The following is a 15297-nucleotide window of genomic DNA, read 5'->3' as shown; positions in this document are numbered from 1 at the left end:
CCAAATGGGTTAGGAATGACTGATTCAAATGGTGTTCTTTCCAGAGTGTCTCCATTTTAAGAAGTCAGGCCAGAAGACGGTGAACCTCGGGCAAATACGGGGAATGTTTTTTGGCATTTTGACCCAATTTGGATTCTAGCCCACGTCACTGTGGAGAAATGCCAGGGTTTTAAATCCATGAAGTCCTCCTTCTATGAGTATTAGGATTTCCTGCCAAGGCATAAAACAACATGTAGTCAGGAAAAGATGATCTTTTCAAAAGTTAAATTGGAGGCAGAGAAACTTGGGTTTGAGACTGAAAGGCAATCTACACTCTGCTGAGAGGGTGGGGCTCACAGCTTGTTTTGATCTACACTTCAGGTGATTTTTTAATTTATGTTTTCATGGGGGGAAAAAAGTTTAAAATAAATGCAGAATAGAAGCCCATGAACCAGAAACCACACACTGGTCCTTACAACATGGCAGGTCTTCTTTACCTTTGATAACAGACTGAACACTTATTGCAGCAAAACTAAACACACATGCTATTTTGTTAGCTCTCCCAAACTCCAAGTCACCCAATCATGCCTTTTATTCATTTATTCATATTGTAGTTAGCACCTGCAATGCCCTAGGTACTGTCTACAATGAACAGGAAGAGACAGGTCCTGACAGAAAGACCCACAATCTAAAAAAAAAAAAAAAAAGACAAGTAGCCGGTGAAGGGGAAAGACAAAGCACAATCATCCTGATTGGTACCCATGGCAAGGATAGCAGTCTTTTGAATCTCTAGCTTCAACTCTCTTCTAGAATGTTTGGTTTTCCAATGATCCACTTGAGAGAGTCAGGACTATAACGGGGAGGTTTCTGGACAGTTTGGATGGAAACCCAGTGCCTGGATGTCTGGAAGCCCACTCCATGGGTGCTTGGTCTCTCAGAACTCAGGCCAGGGTGTTCCAAGCTGCACATCCAAAATGAGGGGACCCTTGAAAATGTTGGCCATAATGTCTTAATGTTTGCATGAGCACCAAGACGGATTATAAATTCTGCCACTGTCCTGCTCTAGGGTTCCTGCTAACTTGTAGGCTGCATGTCTGTTGCAGTCTGCCTACCATAGCATGGGGGTGCTTTATCTGAGTAGAGAACTCTGGACTACAGGGTGGAGAGTAAATTCCCAATCTCTTTGAAGCTCCAGAATTCCAGTATGTGAAGAGAGAGGGAAAATGCAGAAGAAAAAGGAAAACTACCCTCTTTTGTAGAGCCAGAGCTGGCACAACCTCAGGGAAGGCTGCCCCTGCACCATCAGGCAACAGCTGCTTCAGGTGCCAATGTGCACAATGCCAGCCCTGAGCCTCTTGAGCACAGCTGGTGCCCCCATGACATCTAAGTCTTGCAATCTTTGCTGAGACCTCTTGCTGATGGCCCAGCGGGTACTCCAAATTCAGTAGAACCTTTTAGCTGCAAGGAGCCTGGCTCAGAGGCCTGGTGGGTGTGGAATTGGAGCATGAATTGCTTTGGGTGCTGCTCAGTTGTGTCTTCAAGAACTTCTCTGGAGGTTTGAACCCAGTGAGGGGAAGAGCAGTGACTCCAGCACCCAAGTCAGTGGTCAAACCTTGCACTGAACTGTGGGAGAGGATCCCACGGTCCATGCTGGGAGTCCATTCGCACCAAATCGCTCTTGAACTGATGGGGTCAGAGCATACCTGCTATGCCAGAATCCAGGCCCAGGGCAGCTACACAGGAACTCCTCTCCAGGCTATGAGACACTCGGCCCAGAAAGCAGAGGGGGAGCTTTCGGTTTTATGGGAGCAACGACCAGCGGCCACCTGTTTTCTGGTGCGAGCAGACAGGGAAGTACCAGTGCCTGAGGATTTGAAGCTGCCCAGCTTCCAAAGGTGAGAAGGGAGCCTATTGCACTCGGATTAGATGAGCACAGAATACGGAGGGGAGACAGGTTCTCTCCGGACGCTGGCACAGTGAGTGTAGTGCATCCGGGTAGCTCCCCATCAGCTATCCCTCAAAATATTCTTCCTGGCCTTTCCTCACAGCACATTCTGCGGCTCTTGTCAGCCAGGTTGTGGGGTGCTTCCTTGAGGCCCTTTTTGACCCGCCCGAGCTGTGATATGAAACTGTCACTATGGTTGACTAAGTAAATGCCACAGTCCCAGATGCTGCAACTTCATCTGACATGCTCAATGTAAGCAGCCTTTAGCTGCAAAAGGCTTGAGTTTTTATTTTCGGTAAAGTCTGCAACCTGCTTTGTGGATAAAGATCACTTGGCTGTGGCGTTACTGTCCATTTGCATAGGCCTCTGACCGCTGATGGACAGATTATTGCTGAATTACTCAGACACTCCCCCTTCTCAAAGCCACACTCAGCTCTGCAACTCCACTGTCCCTGGTTAAATCAGGACTGGAACGGAAGTCGGCAGCATTTTACCTGGGGCCATTTCTTTGTGCTGGGTCTGTACAGCACCCAGCTGATCCAGGACTGGGGTTCCCAGGTACTATGGCAACACAAATACTTAACAGTAACAATGGCAGCATGTAGAGCTAACCCGAGTGCTGCTGATCGGCCCAGCTGTCCCACGTCAAGTTGCTGACCCCTGGAAGCACACAAGCTACTGATAGCGAGCGCGTCACAGGAGAAAGCCCAGAAGAGAGTGAGCGTCTGGAACCATGCAAGACAGCAGGTGAAAGTGTTACGCACACCACTGAACTCGCTTCTGCAAGGCTTGCTGGTTTTTATTTTCATAACGTTGACTCATTCTTTCCTACCGAAGTCACTTCATCCCATGAAATGCATTCACACGCACACACAAACCTCGGCAGTTCAAACAGTCACTGTCTTCATGCTGGTCATGCGTGGGGGGAGGGGACGCGGAGGGGGGGCACGGCAGGGGGAGAGGAGAGACACTGAAACAAAGGGAAATGCTTGCAGTGGATACTTGGGATGGCCTTCCAGCTCTGGGGGAGAAACGTCACAAACGGGGGCTCTGGCAAAGCCAACGTTCTGGGTGTGCTTGTCCAGTAGTCACCCATAAAATCTTTTCTGCTGCCTTCGCAAACTTAATAATGTTCCCTCGGGAGGTAAAAGTACATACAGGAGTAGTAGCTGAGGAATACGGTTATTTAGCCATCCAAGGCAAACCGTGAACACTCCTAATGGCACCCATTGTCTATACAGGGAGTTCTGCACTGAATACAGGCAACAGTCTCAAGAGGGACGGGAGAGGGGGAGCGGTCTCAGCTGCTCCCTCTGAATTGGAGCCTGTGGGTCTGGGAGGGAGCATGCACATAGCCCCAGTGCCTTTCAAGACTACCACTCAGAGAGCATGCATGCACCCCTGGCCTATAGCCTGGGGACGAGAAGTGGGCTTCACAGCTCCACTCCTCTGGCTCCATGGAACTTTCTACCCTTTGGGTAAAGTTCATCTGTTCAGGAGGCAGCCCCTGAGGGTGGAACGATCTCCCATGGGAACGACAGACCATCCCAAATCTCACCCACTTCCGCTCCACAGGCAAGGTGACCTTCACTAAGACAGACTCAGCAGAGCCTGGACATTCAAACACACACACACACACACACACACACACAAAGCCCTAACCCAAGCAAAACACAGCACTACACAGAATTCTTCCCTGGGCAGAGGATATGAAAGAGAGGAAACCATACATGATAGGTGTTAGTCATGTCGCTTAATACACAACTGGCAGGTGCTCAGATACTACAAATGATAAGGGCAGATTAAGACCCTGTAGAGAATAAAAAGAATAGAACAAGTGGATATCTATACACAGGATACTATTATAATGGAAAAACACCCTCATAAAACTCCAACAGCACACATTTTGAAGGGACCATCCCAGGAAGGGGAGAGATCTGAGGCACTATCTGCCACTGACGTAGTTTAGATCAGCTCTTTGGTGGCTCTAACGTACACACGGCCAGGAATAGCTGGGCAGAGAGTGTGAGGGGAGCACTAACCGCTCTGCTCGGTAGAGCGGAACTCAGCCACAGAAGACTCTAACCCATGGTCTTTGTTTCTTTTGAGTTAATCTGAGCACTAATTGTCTGATACGACCCCATGAGGAAAACCAGCCTTGAATCACTCAGCGACTCCAAGAGTGACTTGGTCACGCTTTTCTAGAACAAAAATTCACCTTTAGATGGGGTCAAAGCATGGAAAACCTTAGCCAAAAAGATGCAGTAGAGCACATTAGAATAACTGGGAAAGGGGGGTTAGCGTGGAAGTGGAGCTCAATCTTAGCTATGAGTATGCAGTGCTTGGACGCGCTACCGTACAGTCCATATCACTGTCTGAGCTCGGATTGCAATTGTGCTCATATTTTAGATGAGCTGCTTCAATGAATGAATGGAAAGAAAATCTTGGGAGTAAATGCAAAAGGTGGGACTACGTGGCACACTGGGGTCGTTTCTTTCCCCTGCTGGCCAGTTGGGTTCAAATCTTGTTTAGGTTCCGCGTGATCATGAGTTTACTAGCCTCATTGGAGTCCCTGGTGAGCACGACTTCATGTTAGAAAAATCCCCATTCATCCTGCCTGGAAATCTTTGTGCCAGCGGATTACAAGACCAACAAAGGTGCTGTACATCACCAGATGTGCACAGCAACTGCCTTTTGCAGATCATGTTTAAGATCTGGCTTCACCATTGATGACGGATCAAAATTTAGTGCTGTTTTAATACCTTGTATTACAGCTCTGTGCACAGTGGATGAGCCTTTTACAACTGTAACATATGTTGGAGATTAGCAAAACTAGTTTAGCATGGCAGAAAGATAAAAATATAGAACACATACCAAATTCACTCTCTGACCCATATCAGCTTCCAGATAACTCTCATGCAATATGCTTACGGTTCAGTTATTGCATTGTTGTTGGTAATTTACAGTTGCTGTATAGCTAATAAACAAACAAGCTGGTTCCTGTTACAGACATGCCTCTTGCAACAACTGTAAATTTGTGATCCTTTAGGTCACTAATATACACAAAAAATGCATGTCTTTAATAGCGAGGAACACTTTCCCTAGAGGAAAAAAGCCTCTTCCAGGAAGGTGTAAAATTCACTCTCCCCTGAATGATTCTTACTGGGTCCTATTTACTTAGGACTCAGAAAAGGCCAGATGGGAAGGATAGTTTAGTGGCTAGAACATTGGATTAGGATGCAGGAAACTTGCACTGAATTCCCAACTCAGCCACAGACTTCCTATACGGCCGTAGGCAAATCATGTCATCTTCCCTTTGCCTCAGTTTCTCTATCGGTAAAAAGGAGAATACCACCTCGTGTAGGTGTTGTGAGGATAAACCAGCATGTGTGATTGTGAGGTGCTCAGACATGATGTGTTGAGGGTAAAATAGGGCCCTCCTGAGTACTCTAGCTGTCTGAGCACAAAGAGAAGGGAAACTCTTGGAAATATTGTTGAGGAACATGCAGCAAGATTGGGCATGAGCCCAATATGAGCAACAAAGGAGAGAGAGAAATCAAAGCTGATCCCATGTGACGGGGCTGAGGGGCTGCGAAGTTGGAGGGTTTGTGAACTGTAACAGAACGGGGGACTGGGGAAGATTCCAGAGGACCTGCTTTGGTCTGGATTTGACTACTGCTCATGCAGGAAGTGAGGTCAGACAGATGGGCTGAAATGGGGACTTGGGCAGAAACAGACTGGTGAGGGAGATCTGCGATAGTAAGTGAAGACATATCAGCAGTTGAGATGTACACTTGAGTGAGAGTGATGAAATGCAGCAATAACCAAGCCCACAGTTTCCAATAATACAGATGATATATCTTTAACTGCAATGTTCCATCTGTGAAAGGTACAATACTGTAGATGGTTAACCAAATAACCACATGGCCCTCCTATGCCTGAATTAATTGTAGAATGTTTTGGAGCCACACAAAACTAAATGAATAGCTATAGTTTGCTTTGCTTGTAGCCGACTAACTTAGGCCAGTCAGACACTGATGTATCTGCAACATACTTTCCATTTTACTTGGTTGCCTTGTATATTTAATGGTGAAATTTGCTTAGGTGGTTACAGAACCAGAAAAATAAAAGTTGTTGAATAGTGAGGTTGGCAAGTCGACATCATTAATCAGACCCACGCCTTGCATACCAAGTAAGTCGTGTCTAGGGTATTAAAGCTTGAAGCTGAAATTGCAGCAGTTGGCAATTTGAGTAAGTGTAGCTGGGCTGACTGTCATAGATTTATGGCTGTTTACTCAACAGTGGATGGGAGCTTTTAGGAGGAGAAAGATTTTCCCATTTCAAAAACACTATGTTAACCTGAAGTGATAAAGCCGCTAATTTTTCTCTTGTGAACCATTTTTAATGGTCAGCTGTAACTGTAAACTTTTACTGAAGCCAGTTAAAAAAAATGCAAAATGGGCACAGATATGTCTGTAGCACAATTATTGACATGTCACTGATCAGCATGTTCTAAGAGCCATAAAAGGAGGGTTAACAAGGTCCTGATTCAACAAAGCACATAAGCGCATGCTTAATTTTAAGTGGGTAAGTAATCCCGTCCCTATTCAGTAAAGCACTTAAGCATGTACTTAGTCTCAGTGATTTCAACTGGTCTGCTCCCCAGTAGGGTTCACAATCAGGCCCCGAATGAGAAAAAGCAGTCCTGGACAGTTCCAGACAAACCCAGTTGTGATGGGCTCGGTCACAGAGATGTCCTGGGGACTGTCACCTGACGTGCTGAAACTTCCTCAGAGCCAGTTTTCCCTGCCAGCTTGGGACTCCAGAACCCTGCCTTGTTTAGCCAGACACACTTGCCTGCTGCAACACAGACCCAGGTCTGATCCACGTCCCAAAAGCTGCAGACCAAACTGAAAACAGCTCAGCAAGTACTCCTGTCTCCAGCACTCAGATGCCCAGCTCCCAATGGGATCCACACCCCAAATAAATGTTTTATTCTGTATAAAGCTTATGCAGGGTAAACTTATGAATTGTCCGCCCTCTATAACACTGATAGAGAGATATGCACAATTATGTTCTCCCCCAGGTATTAATCACTTTACTCTGGGTTAATTAACAAACAAAAGTGATTTTATTAAGTATAAAAAGTAGGATCTAAGTGGATTCAAGTAATAACAGACAGAACAAAGTAAGTTACCAAGCAAAAAAACCCCAAAAACACGCAAGTCTAAGTCGAATACATTAAGAAACTGATTGCAGGTAATATCTTGCCCTCAGAGATGTTCCAATAAGCTTCTTTCACAGACTAGACTCCTTCCTAGTCTGGGCCCAATCCTTTCCCCGGTACAGTCCTTGTTAGTTCCAGCTCAGGTGGTAACTAGGGGATTTCTCATGACTGGCAGCCCCCTTTGTCCTGCTCCACCCCCTTTGGCACAAGGCGGGAATCTTTTGTCTCTCTGGGTCCCAACCCCTCCTTCTAAATGGAAAAGCACCAGGTTTAAGACGGAGTCCAGTACCAGGTGACATGGTCACATGTCCTGTGAGACGTCAAGCCTCCATTCTTCCTGGCCTGAGTCACACAAACACAGGAAGGCTTACAAGTAAACAGAGCCATTTACAACCAGTTGTCCTAGTCAGTGGGAGCCATCAAGATTCTAAACCATCATTAATGGCCCACACTTTGCATAATTACAATAAGACTTTAGAGTTATACTTCACATTTCTAGTTTTAAATACAAGAATGATACATACATAAATAGGATGAGAACACAGTAGATAAGCTTTGTAATAATACCTTACAAGAGACCTTTTGCATGAAGCATATTCCAGTTGCATCATATTCACACTCATTCACATATTTCCATAAAACATATGGAGTGCAACGTTGCAGTCATTTATCACCCTCTTTGGGGAAATCCCAAATTTCATTGCAGCACCAGGGTGCTCATCTGATCCCACTTGCCAATGTCATGTAAAGCCTTCGTGCTCGCAACTGCTGAGCTCCAGAGGAAGAAGGCACTCTCTTCCTCCTCCTCGAAAGAATGTGCCCATCGGCAAATAGCAGACAAAGCACCAAAATCAGTTTCCTTGGCTGGTAAGTTCATACTTATCTGCTCTCCCCACCCACTAACAGGATTAAAGGAAATGCAGACCACCTGGAGTATTTAAACTAGTAGGCATGCTCTCATCAGGAGGTACACAAGAAAAATCCTGTAATGGCAGAAAACGCATCATGTTATCCCTTACAGACCTTCCGCCTCCCCGTTTTCATAGGTATATTGTGATCCTAGCTCAGATGGGGGTACATGGTAGACTACATTATTTGGAAAGGGGTACATGGCCTAAAAAGTTTGAAAGACACTGCTCGATCTGATTTAAAACCTTGGACCAACATGATCTAGAGGACGGTTCCATCTGGAAGAGAGAAGCCACCTTCTGATTAACAGCTCTGCTTCAGCCTTATCGACTGACTTCAGTCAAGTAAGAAACATTTTTATTGCTTCCCCCCCTCATTCATACAGCAGAGGCAACATGGCTCAGAGAGAGGCAACTACCGTCCGCTCCTCCTTGTGCATCACTGTTATTGTTAATTCGGTTCCACTCAGCCACTGAAGGCGATGGGGTTGCGTGGAAGCCTGCATGTACCATTCTACAGACTGATTTAATGCTCAAGAATGCTTGTAAACCAGTTCTCTGCACATCAATGTGCTACAGCCAGCTGACAAGCACTTCAAAAAGTGGCTGGAGCAGATGAGGCTTTCGGGAAGTCTGAAAGGTGGCTCAGTCTAAGCAGTTTCAGCAGGGATTGGTTTAGTGCCTTGGGTGAGGGTTCAGCTAACTTCTTCTCCCTACTATCCAAGGTGCATGACGATGTTGCAAAACCTCCAACAATGCATTGCTTCTGCCAGCTCTCGAAATGGTTTAGAACGCTGCTTCTGTGCATGCAGGTTCTTAAACCGAGTTGGGCTGGACAGGAAGGGTAGCCCCGTGACTAGTGCACTGGCTTAGGATTCAGGAGACCTGGGTTCACTTCCACCTGCTCTACCACTGACCTTCAGACAGTCAGTGTCTCTGCCTCAGTCCCCCACCTGTCCAATGGGGATGCAAGGCAGTGCCATTATCCATGTGAGGGTAAATACAACAATGACTGTCGGGTGCTCAGATACGGTGAGGACGTGGGGCCAGATAAGAACAGAAGACAATCAGTGTGGATGCACTGAGCGGTTTGTAATTAATCCGGCTCAACTGAACAATGGTGCAGGGCTCTGGTGCAGACACAGACTGAGGGCTGCAGAGCCCCCACGACTAGCGAGGATGCTGGAGAAGGGGCAAAGGCACAGAGCGAGCGGGCTGAACAAATGCCTTGCCCTGGTAAACAGCTCTGATTTGCCAGGCTTACATCTTCTTGGCCCTGGCATAAATGACTAACCACAGTCAGGAGCACAGCGAGACCTGCTTGGAGTTGTGTGCCAAGCACCCCTGCACACTCGGCCTCTCCGGTCTCACTTGCACCTGTGTAGAAAAGGTGCAACTTGAGTGGTGGCAGCGAAGCTACTCCTGATTTACACTGGTGCCTGTGTCCAGACAAATGCCTCGCAACGACTAAGTGATCAGGACAAGGGACTTGCTATTAAGCGTGTATCCAGTGATCGCTGGTGGAGACCTGTTACGTGGGGTCCATCAGCAGCATGCAATCTGTCTTGCCCTCCTTTCTGCTCAGAGAGGAATCCCAATGCCTGCATTCAGCAGTCAGAATTCAAAGGCCTTTGCGTCAGCTTGGTACTCTGGAGAGTGGTGAATGAATCCGTGAGCACAGCCGGCAAGGCTGCAGTCCTGAGCTGTGCACACGGCTCTGATAACACACCTGCCTTCAGAAACAGCCCTGGGATTGATGTTTAGTCCTCGCCCTTTCTTAAGCAGAATGTGCTAATCATGCCAAACAGTGTGGGGCTGAGTTTGATGGGGAGAATCGATCAGGAACTGCAGAGGGTTCCAGTCAACTCACTCCAACTCGATCCAACTGCAACCAAGTCTTTGGAGGTGAAAAATTAACTTACGAAACCACCGAGCTCTGCCCAGTTAGTTATTTGGGGTGGAATTTTCCACAGTGCCCAAGGCAGCCTCACCCATGAAGACTTATGTATACACACAAATGCAGGGGATGAGCTGCTTTCACAGCATGACGACATTTGGGGCATGCAGCTCCTTTTAAATGTGCCACTTATCTGCAGCAAGAACTGTGCCATGCGGGGATGGATGTCAAAAGGGCACCTGAATGAGTTTTGAGGCACTAAGAAAAGGAGTACTTGTGGCACCTTAGAGACTAACTAAGGTGCCACAGTACTCCTTTTCTTTTTGCAAATACAGACTAACACGGCTGCTACTCTGAAACCTGTCATTTTGGGGCACTGTTACTTATCAGCTCAGTAGAAAAACCTAAGGCCTCATCGAGATCACAGCTCACACAATGTAAAAGCACGGAATTTAAAGGTCCCGGGAAACCTGTTTCTAATGCAGTACTGCCTGTGGTGTTCCTGGACATGGACAGCTCGTGTGGGAACAACATGTTTTAACCACAATGGCCAGTTGGTGTGTCCTAGAAACCAGCTCATGTCTAACTGGGCTTAATGAGTCAAACATTTTCTTTAAAGGGAAGTGGGAATGGGATGGAAAAATGGGGAATAGGAAAAAATGTCATTTTTCAACAGTTTAGCCTGTTGTGGGAACAAACATTTAATAATTTAACTGTATAAATATAAAAAAATAAAATAGAATGTTTAACCAATTTACTAATGCTCTTCAAACTCAGTGCCTGTAAACCTTCAACAGCAAGTTCAGTTCAATCAAATCAACTTTTTTAAATATTTGATGTTATTCTTTTCCTGAGGTTTTAACTTTACTGGTAAACAATTTATGGTAAATGAAACTCTCTTCTGAGAAGTGAGTTTTGAGGAAATAGAAAAAAAACCCAAAGTTTTTTTTATTGTCTATTTACAGTCATTTTGTATGTGCACATGTGGTCTTTTTGGGCTGTATAAGTAGATTTTGGAACAACTAGAACACTTCTAATGTAACATTTCAGAGTAGTATTAACAAAATGTTAGGGTTAAACGAATATTTCATGTCCCAGAACATTTCATGGATAAGAAAAACAACTACACAGAACGCAGCTCACCTGAGACCTAGTCTATTCCCTCCTGGGCCCCTGGACTGCCATGGTAAATCTGTCACTGATCCCATATTGGGGTTTGTAATTTATAGCCAATAACCATTATTTTCTGGACTGAAACCTGCTATCTGATGTCTCCATCAGAGGATACATTTTTTTAACCCCAAGTCAAACACTCCCTGGGAAAGCCACAACCACATACACAACAGCAAACATAAGCAAGTGACAAGAGCATGGGCTTCAGGCACTTTACAGGCTCGTGACTCAAAATGAAAGATAGCTCAATCTGTAGCCTTTGTAGGGGCTGGATTAAGCCACCACAGGCCAATCAACTGTACCTACACACTTCTGAGAAATGTCAGGTTTGTAGCTCTTTGAAATCACATCCAATAACAACAGATATCAGAGCCAAGTCCATTATTCCTGTCTGTCAAGTGGCAGACCACAGGATAGCCTCATTCTTATCTTGCTCACACCAGTTTTTACATGTGATGGCTCAGAAGATACCTGTTTGACATTTCTGTTGAAGCCAACAGGAGCGTGGCCACTACTCTGCTGAGATGAGTTAACAACATAATACCTCGCTTTGATAAAAAGACATTCATCTCAAAGAGCTTTGCAGACTGGTTTTCAGGGATCACTTCAATTCAACTCAGAAATGCACCCAGCTCTGGGGTGAAACACAGCACACAGCAAAAGCTACCCAGCAGGTTAGGGCAGGAACTGAAGAATGCTGCATCCAACTGGAATGTTAGGGAGGAACAAAAGGGTGCAGAATGCCATCAGCTGAGTTGAAAGGATAGCCAGAATCTTCCGTCCTGCAAAAAGTCAGTCGACACAAAACACTGGTCGCCAGCCTCAGGCACAGCTTGGCCCCCTCCAGCACGTCTGGGCCCTGGCTCCAATGCCTGCACTCGTTCAGCCTGCTGCTTGGGTGCTGTGGGAGCACTCCCAAGCTACAGAGTTCCCTCCAGGTTCTAGTGACCATCTCGTCTGACCTCCTGTATACATGAATGGCCTTAATGTGAAGAGATTAGAGTCAGGCCTCTGCCCTGCTAACGGCGATGCGCCAGTGCAGCAGCACAAAGCAGCCATAAACTCGGCTCCGATGACTGGTGGAGGATCTCCTGGCATGGAATAAGCCTCAGGATCACTGTAGTGGTGTCTACGCCATCCCTTCTTTGGGGGCTGTGGGCAGCCAGTGTAACGTAGAACAGGCCTGGAGCTGCTCTGCTTCATGCTATGGACTCGACCAGCCCTCAATGGCCAAGATCCAGGGAGAGGAATGGGAATTCAAAGTCACCTTTTCCCCCTCTCCCTCCAGAGCCCCCAGAGACCAGGTGCAAGGATGTGGCCCACAGAGTACAATCCTATCACACCCCTGCATCGCACATCCCTTGTGATGCAGTCCTTGCGCTTTCAACACATGTTTCCACAGCCAAGACCCTTTCCCCAGAAAGGATGGATCCTGTACTCTTTACATCTTTACCACCGGGCACCAAGAGAGATCTAAAGCTAAATAAAACCCCAGCTTTGCAGGATGCGGATAAGAAATCAGCTAAGTAATGGTGGCTCATGGGCAGGTGGGAGTTAGCCAGCGTTTGCAAAAGCATCTAAAAAGGCACCCAAATACTTTTGAGGATCTGGGCCTAAGTGACTCAGGACCATAAATCCCCCTGAAATTCAATGAGATTTCTGCTCCTAAATCACTGTAGTGCCTTTGAAAAATCTCACCCTGTATTAAAAGAAAAATTAAAAGTTTGCATGAGTCTATATGCACATCACACATTACTAAGGTGACAAATTCAAGCTCTCAAAATTAGGAAACACCAGAGTTAATGTTGCCTTAAATCCCCCTTGTGCATGTGCCTCATGATACAGCCTCTAATGATATGATCATAGACTGTTTTCTCCACTGGACTCTGCCTTATTCGGTGCACAGCATAGAGGATGCTCTTGGGAGCAGTCAGTTTTGAGCAGTGAAGGAGGCTGTTTTCTGTGGGAATGGTGCATTCATTCCCAGTTTTGTCAGCATTCAGAGCTGTGAGTGGCTGGAGCATGCTCTGAGGATGGGCTTTTTGGAGATTTTAGCTAGTACGCTCCAGCAAGTCTCTAGCAAGTGTGGGCAGACTGATTCTTCCAAAGCTTTGAACTTGGCCAAACTTGAGCAGATTTTCAGAAATGGCCAAGGTCACATCCCTGCCATAAAAGGCCACCCAGTCCCCTGCCAAATTTCAAGTCCCTACCCCAAAGCATGGGGTGACAGAGCTGTTCCAAGAGAAGGTTGCCAGTTTGGGTTTTTGGTTTTTTTTTGTTTGTTTGTTTTTTTAAAAACATGAGCAAGACACTGTTTTTCCCTAGCCTCATTCCCAGCAATGGCAGAACTCGTGGCTGAAACTTTCCAAAAATATTCATCTTGCAAGCAGACACCTAGCATAGAAACTTTCAGTCCAAGCAGCTAAAATCCAGCAAAGTTATAAGCAAGTGAAAATGTCTTATAATTGGAAGTGTTGGGCAACCTTCGTAAGCCACATTACCAGCTCTGTCTATCTGTGCATGTGTCTATATGCACACACGCATACCCACACATAAACCAAAAGTCTCTATAGTGTAGACCAGGCCTCAGATGCCTATCAGGATGCCGAGATCATAGGGAGAGGACATGGCTGGCAGAGCCACTCCCTTCTCTATGTAACGATGTGCACTTTTCAGAACGTGGAAGACATTCTTTAGTGTTTCCTGAGTTTAAACACAGCATTGGGTAATAAGACTTTCTTGTGCACTTCAATAATTGCTCGAGGTCATATATATGTCCCCTCCACCTAACTTCTTGCTCTTTACTGAGCACTGATTTGACGAACCCAGAGCAAGATGTGCTCCAAGCAGCTTACCAGCTAAATAAAACTTTCACATTAGACTTTAAAAAAGTTAGATACCAACATAATCTGACAATCTAAATTCTACAACTTGAAAAATTCCAACTGGTGTCATACACAGGACAGTAACATACACCACAACTGGAGTTGTTGCTTCAGCAAAACACTGTCCTTTTTATTTCTGTTTGTCCCCTTATCTTGGTACAGAAGGAGAATTGCAAGCCTATGTAGATATTTTCAGGGCATTTTCTCTGACAGACCTTTGTTACAGTTCTCTCCTTAATGCCCTGTCTACAATCCACATTAACCCCCATTCTTATCACTCTTGTTACAACAACAACATGACAAGGAATAAAAATGTGCACTAGAGTTCATTTGGGGTTTACTGTGTTTATTCTGACAGGTTTCAGAGTAGCAGCCGTGTTAGTCTGTATTCGCAAAAAGAAAAAGGAGTACTTGTGGCACCTTAGAGACTAACAAATATATTAGAGCATAAGCTTTCGTGAGCTACAGCTCACTTCATCGGATGCCGATGAAGTGAGCTGTAGCTCACGAAAGCTTATGCTCTAATATATTTGTTAGTCTCTAAGGTGCCACAAGTACTCCTTTTTCTTTTTGTGTTTATTCTGGTTCTTCACAGGAAAGTATTTCTACTGTGCCTGCATCGGAAGGGCATTGCAAATACCTGTATCTAAGTGTTTCCCCCTTCCCCCAGTTTGTCCATTACACACAGTGACATATCATTGCAGTCACTTACAAGATGATGTATTGTATCCAGAGATGACCCAAGTTATTTTATAGTTAAATTATAAGTTACAGCCTCTAAACTTTATTGTGGTTATTAATGATAACCACATCTCCCCATTCACATTGCAATGTTGTTGCTATTTCTGTTAAATAATCCCTAGTTTTTTCCAGGAAGTATTTAAATAATTTAGGTCACCTCTGTACCAAAGATTGTCAGTGTTTTTGTACAGTACATAGTTAAATCATGTGATTTAGCAGGAGATATAGGACATTTTTGACCAGAGCACTTAAGCCAATAAAGATAAGGAATGTCCAAAGTATCACATTCATGTCCCAGTGCTGCAAATATCCACTGTATAGTTAGCTCGAGTCCCTGGAATACCCTTTTCCAATCTGAGTGAGTAGATGTTCCTGATTTAAATTACCAGGAGTTCAAGATGGGATTGAGGCCCTGGAGTTATTTTGGATCATCTACATCATTCAGCTTCCTGTTTCACCTTTCTGAAACAAAGAACACGGATAAAAGTTACTGACCACTGCCTCTGTATGCTCTGAGAGATAGCAATGAACCAGTCTGCCTG

Source organism: Dermochelys coriacea, chromosome 3, assembly GCF_009764565.3.
Source record: "Dermochelys coriacea isolate rDerCor1 chromosome 3, rDerCor1.pri.v4, whole genome shotgun sequence".
Lineage (NCBI taxonomy): Eukaryota > Metazoa > Chordata > Testudines > Dermochelyidae > Dermochelys > Dermochelys coriacea.
This window is presented reverse-complemented; position numbering follows the sequence as displayed.